The following is a 13,013-nucleotide window of genomic DNA, read 5'->3' on the forward strand; positions in this document are numbered from 1 at the left end:
GGGTCCGAAAGAATGTTGACAGAAGAACCATCCCCAATACGACACCTAACCCCACTCCGAACCAACTCTTGGGCTTCCATTATACTCCGCCACACAAAACTCGGATTACATCCCAACTCAGCTGATAGAAAACTACCATCTTTATAGTAGCGAGCTTTGAAAATACGTCCCACCAAAGAGTCAGGTTGACTTAACAAACGCCAACCTTGCTTGCTAAGAAGACTTAGATTAAAGTCTCTGAGGTTTCTAAACCCCATTCCACCTTTAGACTTGTGAACTGTTAATTTTTCCCAGCTCTTCCAATGAATCCCTTTATTATTCTTGGCAGATGCTTGCCACCAGAACTTACACATCAGTTGTTCCATTTCCTGACAAGTTTCCACAGGTAGAAGGAAGACATTCATGGCATAGCTAGGTAATGATTGAGCCACAGATTTGATTAACAACTCTTTCCCTGCTTTAGACAAGAACTTTCCTTCCCAACTCTGAATTCTTTTCCTCATTTTGTCTTTCAGAAAACCAAGCATAGATGTTTTATTACGACCCAATGTGTTAGGCAAACCCAAGTAAAAGCTATTCTCCCCCGCTTCAGCTACTCCCATCAAGGAACATATTGCATTCTTGACATTCGGATCCGTATTGGGACTGAAGAATATAGTGGACTTTTGATGATTCACTTGCTGGCCCGAGGCTTCTTGGAAGCAATGTAAGAGTTCCATCACACTTCTAGCACCCTCCTCTGTCGCTTGGCAATAGATGTAACTATCGTCTGCAAATAACATATGGGACACCAAAGGAGCACCCCTCGCGACTTTACAACCTCGGATTCTACCCCTTCTCTCATAGTCATTTAACAATGCTGAGAAACCTTCCGCACACAAGATGAAAAGATAAGGTGACAAAGGATCACCTTGCCTCAAGCCTCTAGTTGGAACAATCGGGCCTACCTCTTGACCTCCAGCAACAAACTTGTAAGAAACTGAGCAAACACACTTCAATAGAAGCCGAATACAATGTTCTTGAAAACCCAATTTTCTCAACATAGCTTCTAAAAAACCCCACTCAATCCTATCATACGCCTTACTCATATCCAACTTCAACGCCATGAAACCTTGCTTACCTTTTTGCTTCCGTTTAAGATAATGCATTATCTCATACGAAACCAAAATGTTATCAGTAATAAGGCGCCCAGGTAAGAAAGCACTCTGGGTCTCAGAAATAACACTAGGGAGACAACCCTTGAGTCTATTAGCCAAGACTTTCGACGCGATCTTATAAAGGACATTACATAAGGCTATAGGCCGCAAATCACTCATGCTTTCGGGGTGAGTCTTCTTAGGAATTAAGACAATATTAGTATGAATTAAGTGATCAGGGAACTCACCAACACTGAAGAAATGTTGAACCATACCCGTGACATCTTTCCCCACAATATCCCAATGCTTTTGGTAAAACCCGGGATTAAAACCATCAGGGCCTGGAGATTTGTCTGGATGCATTTGAAAAAGAGCTTTCCTCACCTCAGCCTCGTCAACAGGTAGTAACATGTCACTGTTTTGAGCCTCCGAGACGATGCCATGAACACAATCGATGACTCGCTGCCAGTTCGGGTTGGAAGTAGAGAACAATTCCGTATAATACTTTGCCATCACCTCACGAAGCCCACTATTCCAATCGACCCAAGTACCGTCGTCATCCTTCAAGCACATAATCTGATTGTTACGCTTCCGGTTACTTGCGCAAGAGTGGAAATATTTGGTGTTCTGGTCCCCAGCTTGTAACCACAATTGTTTAGACCGTTGCCGCCAGTAAACTTCTTTCTTAGAGAGAACTTCGAAAAGTTGAGATTGTGTCTCTTTGTACTTTGAAATGGACTCCGCATCTCTTCTTCCTTTCAATCTCTTAAGAACCTTGTTGCAATGGTTGATCTTTTTATTAAAGTTGCCAGTGACATTTCTTCCCCAAACACCAAGAGCCGCACTACAAGAACTCAGTTTCTTGTCCAACGAGCTACTAGCCTCCATGTCCCAATTAGTTTGAATAATCGTACGGCACATAGGCTCCCGAGACCACGCATTTTCATATCTGAACTTTTTTTGGTGATGGACATGTTGTGTCACCGTGAGATTGATCCAAATGGGGCAATGGTCAGAAACTGAGACCTCCAGATTATGCAAAGAAGCCGTGGGAAACAACCCTTGCCACTCCTGAGAAATCAAAGCCCGGTCCAAACGAACCTCAACCCAGTTAGCAGTACCCTTCCCCTTCTCCCATGTAAACGGATAGCCTCTCATTTCCATATCAATAAGCTGACACTCCGAAACTACATCTTGAAATCCCGTAAGGAGCCAATTCGGATACGGTCTCCCTCCCCTTTTATCACCATGGTTCAGTGTATTATTTAAGTCCCCAAATAAGCACCATGGTAATGTCGACTCACCTAGCAGTTCTCGGATTAACCTCCACGAATTACCCCTCAAGCTTCTTTGTGGCTCACCATAAAAACCTGTAGCTCGAAAAGTTGGGTACCCGTCCATCTTCACTTCCAAGTCAATATGGTTGTTGCTGAAACTTAACAATTTTCCTTCCTCTTCTTTCCTCCATAACATAGCTAGCCCACCACTATGACCACGGGCCTCCACCACATAACTACCCTCAAAGCCCAAAGCTCTTTTAACATAATGAACTCTATCACTTTTGCAAATAGTCTCACAAAGAAAAATAATAGTGGGTTTCTTTTGGAAAACAATTTCCTTAAGGAATTGAACCACCCTCGGGTTCCCAAGCCCTCGGCAATTCCAACTCAACAAACTCATAACGATTAAATACCAATTTAAATAAGAGGTCTACCAGAAGATTCCTTCATATATAGACTAAGAGCATGTGCAAGGAGATGGTATATATTTTCATATATGCCGTGAATATTGGTTCAAAGAGACTGCATTTCACACAACATTTTGAAGTTTTGTCTGTAGATACTGCATATATATTATATATAATTTAATTAATATTTATATATATTTATATTATTGTATTTATAAAAGTAAGAATTGTTTTTTGGGAAATTTTACAATGCATATTTCTAAAAGTGTTATACAAATCTATTCTTATTTGTTTCGGCACTCTATAAATTTTTTTAGTCTATTTTTTTATAGGGAAATTTACAAAAATACTGGAATTTGGGTTAATTTTTACAAAAATACTGTCACACGGAAATATTTTAAAAAATACTGTGTTTTTATAAAACACCAGTAAAACACAAAGCAGAATAACTCAAAACAATAGTAGAACACCAGTAAAACACCAGTAGAACACTAGTGAAAACTTAACACAGTATACTGCAGTATGAAACTTATAAAAAAACACAGTAAAAAAGTAAAAAATACCGCCTGGCAGTATTTTTGTAAAAAAATGACAAAAGTTAGTATACCATGTAAATTTCCCTTTTTTATATAGTCGTGCATATTATAGTTATTTAAAAAATTTTGTAAAATTTTGTAAAATTTTGAAAAATTTAGAAAAATCGGCATTATCCTCTTCCCTTTTTCGGATTAGCATATTTATATTGATCATTTACATGCCCTTTCAAGGGAAATAGTAGTAAATGACTTTTTATCTTTTTTTACTGAAACTTAATGTCTTTTTTTAAAAATAATATAGCAAATGGCTTTTATTATTTTTTTTAGTACCTAAAATATCTTAGTTATATAAGGGTATTATTAACATTATATTAAACCTTTCAAAAAAAAAAAAAAAAAAAAAAACATTATATTAATTCTCAAATAGAAATGAAAACTCTACTCCAAAATCTAAATGACAAAGCCTCACAATCAAAAGCGACGAAGCTCTGCTCTTATTTTTTTTTTCCTTCTAATTTTCTCACATCTCCAAATTACAATGATTACCCCCAAACAACGACCGAAGTCTCAATCAAATTTTTTTATCGGTGGTATATACATTTTGTATTATGGTATATATATTTTCTATACTATGGTATACCATTCAGAAAATAAAATAAAAAAAAAACTTGGATTGTATATTAATTTTATTGTATAGCATACATATATTTTTAATCAAAGAGTACTAATCTTTAGTTTTTTTTTTTTTTTTTTTTTTGTTTCATTCGTCATAATATGTATTTATTCAAAAAACCACTATTTTTTTAAGTTTTTTTTATATTTTTCTTGTTTGATATACATCAGCACATAAAAAAGACATATTTGTAGATTAAATAGATATCCCATAGTATAAAATTAATATACCACGAGCTTAAATTTTTTATAAGTTTCTGTTTTGTTTGTCTTTTATTTATTTTTTATTTAATAAGATAATGTAATGCATAACATATACAATGTAGTAAAAAATTATACATACGTCAAATTTAAACTAATATTCAATTTTTTTTCTTTCTTTTTTTCACGATATATCATATCACATACAAACGATATACCTAAGAAAAATATGAATATACCACAAACTTAAACTAATATACTATTAAATGAAATTTTTTCCCAAGATATATAATAGCATACACAAAATATATACTACAATCATAAGTAGAAATACTATAATGAAAAATTAATATAATAAATTAAATACCAAAAACTTAATTTAATATTCCACATGTTTTTTTTTCTTTTTCTTTCTTTCATGATATACTAATGAACATAAAGACAATATTTCATAGTGAAATATAACTATACCTCAAACTTAAACTAATATTCCATATTTTTTAATTTCCGTCTTTCGTTCATTATATACCATAGCACATTAAAATAAGGCTAATTAGTAATTTTTCTCCATGAACTTTGACATGTACTAAATTGTGCCTCCTGAACTTTTTTGGCCGTTAGAAATTCCCCCCGAACTATTGAGATTGTTAAATTTAAGGACTTGGAACACTTCTTAATGGGTAATACCCATTGATAGGAACTAAAAAAAATTAATAAGGTAACAATTTAATAACCTTTTATGGCAAGTTTCTAACAATTATTTTTTTTTAAAAAAAAATTATATTTATTTTTTATAAAATTAGAAATAATAATTACAATTAATAATTTGAAAAATAAATTATAAATTATTTTTAAAAATTAATTAAAATTACTACTTTATTATTTTATGAAATTGTGAGTATATTAATAATTTATTATTGTAAAACTAAAAATCATTTACATGTATATTAATGTGTTTTTTTATTAGGAGAATAAGAGCTTGATTGTGAAATCCAATTGTCTTAATATTATTCATACTCTTAAAAATAAAACGCTACAATACTTCTTAATTCTTACTTAGGCTATCATTGTTAGAGAAATATTATTATCATCCAATAATTTTTTTGATATTACCATGCATCATTCTCCTAGAATAACTAATGAGGTGTTGTTCATTATTTATATTGAAAGATGATAATCTTTTCTAGGAGTCAAATATAATTTTTTGTGTTGAAATTCTTGTTTTGGTAATTGCCATTATTCAATAATGTTTATGACACTTTGTTCTTCCTTCATTTTTTTTTTTGTTAAATTTTTTTTCATTGGTTTTGTTCTTATAGATTTGGTAAGCTCAAGTATTTTTTTTTTAAAAAATAAAAACATATAAATAATTGTTAATTATTATAAAATTAAAGATTTTAGGTTTAGAAAAAATATTATACATTTTATATGTATTACAGTTTAAAGCTTAAAATTATTATTTTTTTGTTTTCAGTAATGTAATATAGAATTCTAGTTTGAAGAAATTTTATAAAAAGATAAATATACACTTTTTTTCTTTTTAATCTTTAAAATGATTTTTATTAAAAAAAATAGTTTGTTAGTTTTTTAGTGTGTTTTATTTTTTAAATAATAATTCCATTTATAAATTTTTTATTTCTATTAATAGTTTTATCTATTTTAGGAATCTAGAAAATAACAAAATAGGAAATATTAATTTTTTAATATTTAATTAATAATTATAAATATCAACCATTAGATATTTGATCTAATGGTCAAGAATAAAATACCCATACATGGGTAATACCCATTAAGAGCATACCCTTAAGGACTTTTGTCTAATTTCATTCAATTTTACTATTTCAGTGATTGTTTATGTACTAAACCATGCTCCTTAAACTTTGATATCTACGAAATCATGCCCCTCAAACTTTGATATGTACTAAATCATGCCCCTTGAACTTTCATCCATGTTAATTTTTTACTAAAATTAGACAAAATTTCTTAAATTTAACAATCTCAATAGTTCAGGGGGAATTTTTAACGGCCAAAAAAGTTCAGGGGGCACGATTTAGTACATGTCAAAGTTCGGGGGGGAAAATTACTAATTAGCCTTAAAATAATATACCACAATCTTAAACTAATATACTACCTTTCAGTTTTTTTAATATATTATTGCACATAAAAACGATATACTATTGTACAAAATAACTATACCAAACACTTAATTATTCAAGGTTATAATTGTAATTTCATCATCAAACTTTTAATAGAATGGACATTTTGTTAATTTTTGATTAAAATGGACATTTATTAACTTAATTGTTAGATTTAGGGCCATTTTGCATCTTGGCCCTTATTTAAATCAGTATTATCCTTCACTTACTTGTCCCTATCCAACAATTTATTTTTAGGGGAATTAATTTATATACTGTTTTTTTAACTTTTTTTTTTTTTTTCAAATTAACGGTTTGGGTTTCTAAAGTGATTTCTTCAATGATTTCTATATGGGTTGCTATACGATTTTTTGTTGCGATTTAAGTTGCAACGCTAGTTGCAATATGAGTTTCTATGTAGAATTCTGTAAAAGTGCAAAAAAATTATTTTGAAGTGTAAAAATGAAAAAACCCCTTATTTTTACGCATAATATATGTATATGAATAATGCTTTTGGTAGAATATTTTGTTTAATATGTATCATTATTTTATTTTATATTTATATTTAATATTATTTTATTTAATATGTGTTATTATTTTATGTCTATATTTAATATTATTTTTTATTTTATTTTTATTATAATTATTTGTCAAAAATATTATCATTCTTCTCGTCATTTCTCTTTTCTTCCTCTCATTTCTCTCTTTAAAAGTTCTTAAAAATGGTATTAGAATTAGTTTCACATTGCTAATATGTAGAAATAAATTGTCATATAGAGGATGAATGGAGTACTCCCATAACCAATTGGTTTTAAAATAAAACCCTATGCAATCTTATCTTAAATTCTAATATGATATAAGAACTGCATGTGATCTGTTGTGAGTCCAAAGTGCTATCGGTCTAAATAAGCGAGCCATAAAAAAACTATTTATAATCTATTGTTGTGAGCTATTTATTAAAGTCTTTTACCTGTTTCAAAATTTATATCATTAAATATGGACATATATATATAGATAAAAAAAAAAATCAATGACATATCTTAAAAAAATAACTCTATATAACATCATTCTTAATAATTATAATACCTATATATAAATATAGGGATATGATTTTGTCCCGTGATGTACTTTCACGGAATGTATTTCATAGTACATTAGATGGGTCTCAGGGTACATTAAATGAGTGTCAGGGTATGTTTCTACTTTTTAACCCTAATTACCCCTACATCAATCTCAACCGTCAGATCAAATAACTCCCTCATTTGACGGCTGCCGTACATCACGGATTACAATCCGTGAAAATACAATAACAGAACAAAATTATATCCCTATAAATATATCATTCGCATCTGTTCAACATGTGGATAATAATTAAAGTATATATAGAACATAATGGACATCCCTTTTAATTTCCAATAGAAAAATTCTAATTCTAAATAATTAAAGATGAATACGTGGAAGAGGATTTGTTGAAATTAATTATCCAAATCAAGAAGAAAGTATGGTGCATATAAGTCGGTTGTTCACCACACAATAAACACTCTTAATATGTACTACGTAGTGTGAAAAAAATTTAAATTTTTATGTTTAATTTTTTATTTAATTAAAAAAATCTATTATTTTTACAAAATATACTAATTAAAATTATTCTATCGACTGAAAAGAATTAAAAAATAATTTCCTACAAAATAAAAAAGATAAAAAAAATTTAATTTAATTTAAATATTTTGTATATAAATATATTTTTGATATAGTGTAAAAAATGATATTTTTGATATATTTTTTTTTTAATTAAGTCGTTAAATTAAGTATAGAAATTAAAATTTCTCTTTATTATTCGTTGGATCAAAATCTAATAGTTTAATAATTTTAAAATTAATATTTATAGTTAAATTTGTTTAGTAACTATTAATATATAATACTAATTGAGAAATATATATATAGAATATTTTATAATGAGTATTATTCATTGATGGTTACTAACAAATTTTAAAAATATTAATTTTGATCTAATTATGAATAATAAAAGAGAATTTTGAATTTCTATGTTTAATTTAACTATTTAATTAAAAAAATATATTAAAATTATTTTTATTATACTATATCAAAAGAATATATATAAAGAATATTTAAGTTAAATTTAATTTTTTATTATTTTTTTTGTTGATTTTTTTTTAATTGTTTTACTCGATGGAATAACCTCAATACATATCATTTTAAAATGAGAGATTTTTCTAATTAGATAGATAAAATAAGAAAAATGATTTTTTTGAAGAAAAATAAGAAAAAAAAATTGAGTTTGATTTAAATATTTTAAATATAAATATAGTTAGAGTATAAAAAAGAGATATTTTTTAATATTTTTTTAATTAAGTAATTAAATTAAATTTAGAAATTTAATATTTTTAAAATTAAATTTATTAAATGGATAAGTGTTGCATATATTAATAAATATATACAATATAAATATGTGTAATGTATGATATGCGTCAAGTAAGCAAGCAGATAAAATTATGCGCTTCAGAGAATTTAATTCCTTGACTGGCTAGACTCATACTCCAATAATATTTTTCGAAATGATTATATGTCCAATAATTAGTATATAGGAATAATCTTCCGGTTTTTTTTTTTTGTTTTAAAAAAAAATATATGTATATATAGGGGTTTTATGAAGAGTTCCTCACTTCAATGTGAGGTTTGAGATCCCTCAAGTAAGACCAAAGGAAATACAGTAGTAGCATAAGTTTATTGACCTCCTACAACCAATTGTATAACCCAATAGTACACATTTTGATGTCAAAATAATTATATTTTAATTAATTTTTTCTTTTTTGAAGTAAAAATATAATTTTAAGAGTTACTTTTGTAATTTAATTTTGGGAAATTTGCGGCAAAAGTCCCTAAAAAGGTCACTTTGATGCAGATTAGTCCCCAACCTCTAAAAATAACGGCAATAATCCTTAAGGTCACACTTTTTATTTGTCTGTTAGTCCTAATTTTAACTGAGACGTTTTCTTTTTTTAAATTGCCACGTGTCAAAATATTATCGGTCCAAATTATTATTTTAATTTTAAAAAATAAAAATAAAAATAAATAAATAATTTAAAAATAATTTCTTTTTTTTTTCTTTTTTTTCTTTTTCTTTTCCTTTCTTTTCTTTTTCATCTTCTTCGTCTTTTCTCACTGCCAGAAGCCCTTCCATTAACCAATCCTCAACAACCTCTACAACAGAGAAACCCTTCCTTCCAACCTTATCTTTATTCTTCCCTCCACCACCACGCGTGAAACCCTAAACTTATTCTAATCTATTCCTTCTCAGCCGCAGTAAGAGACCTCACTCTCCCTCTCCATTTTTGCAGACCGGAGCCACCATCTCTGGCGACAGTCACCTTAAACGAATTACGAATTCGTTTCCTTCTTGTCTGAGAACCCAAACCCTCAACACTCCGATCTCTTTCTCACTCGTCTCTCTCTCTCATTTTTGCTAGGTTCGAAGGGCTCTACTTCTGCAGTCGTGAACCTAGACGGAGACAACATCGATGGTCCTCTCTCTCGCCTTTCCATTTCTTTCTCTCGTCAGAGCCCAGATCTCCCCCGACGATTGGTGGTGGCGGTAAAAACGCCCATTAAATTTGAGTTCTCCAAGCTCAAATTTGTTCTCTGTTCATTGTGTGTGTGTGCAGGTGGACGGGAAAAGCTTGTGATTGTTCTAGATCTTTGACCGTTCTGGGTTTTTCTTTGAGGGTATTTGGGTTGTGATTCCAACCCAAGTTTGGGTCGTGGCTATTCAGGTGTGGTGGTGGTGCTAGTTTGGTTGGGGGTTGGTGGGTTTCTGGTAGTGAGAAGAAGAAGAAGAAGAAGAAGAAGAAGAAGAAGAAGAAGAAGAAGAAGAAGAAAGAAAAAGAAAAAGAAAAAGAAATTATTTATTTTTATTTTTATTTTTTAAAATTAAAATAATAATTTGGACCAATAATATTTTGACACGTGGCAATTTAAAAAAAAGAAAACGGCTCAGTTAAAATTAGGACTAACGGACAAATAAAAAGTGACATTGAGGACTATTGCCGCTATTTTTGGAGGTTGGGGACTAATCTGCATCAAAGTGATCTTTTTGGGGATTTTTGCCGCAAATTTCCCTTTAATTTTTTGGTGAGATGTATTTACAAAAAAAAAAAAAAAGAAAAAAGAAAAAAAGATATGTATTTCAAATGGTCATGAAAAGTGTATTAATGTTTTGAGATTACAATGTCAATTTGCTATTCTTTTTAATAAGAGTATATAAAATCAATTTTCAAGTAAATAGAGAAATATTTTCAACTGGAAATAATTCACAAGTCTTTATTTTTAGGAAAATAATTTATAATTACTATAATTTTTTTAGATTATATCTCTTTTTTTTGTGTATATATATATATATGAAATTTCTTAATAAATATTAGGAACTATTACATAGAAAATATAAATTGACACTTTATTTACAAAATTACTTTTATAAGGTAAAGACAACATTTATACTTTTTATGTGATTTTAATTACCAAATATCACAATCAGACGATGGTTGTAGAGTGGTTGCTGCGTGGTTGCGGGGTGGTTGCATCAGACGAAGATTTCAATCAGACGATAGTTGCAGGGTGGTTGCTAGGTGGTTGGCCGAATGTTACATCAGACGAAGGTTTCAATCAGACGAAAGTTTCTAGGTAGTTACTGGGTGGTTGGCCGAAGGTTGCATCAGACGAAAGTTTCAATCAGACGAAATAATTGTTCGTAAAATGTTTATGCAACTGTTGTGAAACATTAAAAATTAGAACAGTGTTTCCACGTACGTAACTCTATCTACATGTCTCTTTATGATTTAATATGAACAAATTCACCATTAGAAATTCGGAAAACAATAAAAAGACACTAGGATAAATATTTTATTATAGTATTGATGTAATTTTTTTTTTTGGATTATACTTGAGTTGGATTGTTTGGGAACTCCAGTTCAACTTTTTGAGATCTTCCTTTCATGGATCTAAAAATTGAAGTCAGGACATTAGTTTTATGTAAATTAAACTGGATTTCCGGATGAATTTTAGTTTCGTAATAGTTTTTCTGCCCTTTTTTTTATGAATTTTAGTTTCCGGTCACTTGGGGGACATCTATACCCGTACAAAGCATTCGCTAAAAACAAATAACAAGCACCAAAAAAAAATAAAACAAACACAGTTGCACAATGATCATAACAAGGAATGAAATTCATAAAGAATAACAAAGCATGTAAACCCGGGATTAAAATCTACCCAGTCAGTCAGTTGTCTGAAAAATAAAAAATATATTCTAAGTTTAAAGACTGCTTGGCCGGTCACCATGTCTAAAAAAAAAGGCCTACTGGCCGAACAGACATATATACAAAAGAAAGGTATAAAAAGAAAGCAATTAAACAGCAGGAGTCCCATGCATTTGATGTGGATCAACTGGGTTTGAAGGAGCTGGAGGATCATCATTCTGGACGGAAGGAGTATCAACATTCTGGTCAATAAGAGCATTGGAAGTGGTCGCCTTGGGGTTTTCATTGGCCTGGGGCAATGCAGTAATTAAAATAGATATCTTTGGAAGCGCCAAGGTAATCAAAGTTCGCTTTGGGATTGGGCTTCCAAAAATCGTAGAAAACCTTGAGACCAGCTGTCTCCAAGGCATCCAACTCCCTCTCAAGCTCCTCTACCTTGGACTTCTTATTCTCAACTTCCTTCTTGAGTCCTCCGACCTCTGCCACAAGTTCCTCCTCCCTGGTCTTCTTGTTTTTAGCATCCTCCTCCAACCTGTTAAGAAGAGTCCGGAGACCCTCCCTCTCATCCTTGAGACTTGTAACTTCTTGAGATAATGAAACATTGTTTGCCTCAAGTTGCGCGGTCGAGGGTATGTCTTGCAGCTCCTTGGTCAGTTCGTCAACTCTGGCGTTGGTAGCAAGGAGTTGCTTGTTTACCTCCCCAAGTTCATTCCTCACGACCTCTAGCTGGGTCCGCGTCTCTTCAGCGTCTTTCCTGGCCAAGTCCATGTCCCTTTGCATCGTGTTGGAGGTGGCAAGATTCTTGACAGCAGTTGACTTGGCGCGAGAGTAGGCATAAGCCACTTTCACACCAGCCTGTGCGGAAAACGTGTTAAAATCTGAACTATTCAAAAAAAAAAATGAAAGGAAAAGGATGAAAGGGACTTACTTGAGAAATCTCCTTCATAACTCCTCCTAAGACAAAAATACTACAAATTAAAAAATTAATTTACAACTAGTTACTAGTTATATAATTTATAACTAACTAGCAACTAATTTTATTCTAAATTACTAACTACTAACTAATTATAGTATATTAAATTACTAACTAGTAACTAGTTAGTACTAAATTACTAGTTATCCTAATTCTATTAAAATTTTGGCAACATAACGACTATAATTGAATGTTCCGAAAAAAATTTAGCTACTAATAACAACAAAAAATAATCCAAAATAAGATAAAATAATCCCAACAACATTTAGTAATACAAAAATGTATCGTCCATCTGAGTGCAGTACATGTATTTACAAAACTTACTTAACTACAGATGAATATTTAAGATATTTAAACTCATTCATGCATATTATTCCACCAATTTGACTACGGTACATTATAT

This window comes from Cannabis sativa, chromosome X (assembly GCF_029168945.1).
Source record: "Cannabis sativa cultivar Pink pepper isolate KNU-18-1 chromosome X, ASM2916894v1, whole genome shotgun sequence".
NCBI lineage: Eukaryota > Viridiplantae > Streptophyta > Magnoliopsida > Rosales > Cannabaceae > Cannabis > Cannabis sativa.